Below are 432 nucleotides of genomic sequence, written 5' to 3'. Positions count from 1 at the left end.
AAGAACATTCTCTCATGTCACCCAGTGGCAGCATTAACTTTCTCAGGAGTTGATATTTTAGAAAAAGCTTACAGCTAAGGGCTGTATACATATATTCCGTGTGCCACCAAATAACATGTAAAGGGCCAAATGAAACAACTCACTTCAAAATGTGAGAGGTCCAGATAGCTAGCCTCTGAATGGAACACTGCTTGAGGTGACATGGAATGAAAAAAAAAAAAAGCTATGTTCTCAGCTCCCTCAGTTCTTCACTAAAAGAAAGAGTCAACAAACTCAAAATAAACCAAAGGTGTTAGAGCAGGGTTTTCTAGCAGAAACTGGAAAAGCACTTGGATATAGTCCCCTATTCTCATCATCTATTTGCACTCAAAGTTGTTCTCTCTCTCTCTCTCTCTCTCTCTCTCTCTCTCTCTCTCTCTCTCTCTCTCTCTC

This window comes from Mus pahari, chromosome 11 (assembly GCF_900095145.1).
Source record: "Mus pahari chromosome 11, PAHARI_EIJ_v1.1, whole genome shotgun sequence".
Lineage (NCBI taxonomy): Eukaryota > Metazoa > Chordata > Mammalia > Rodentia > Muridae > Mus > Mus pahari.
Note: the sequence above shows the minus strand (reverse complement) of the source record.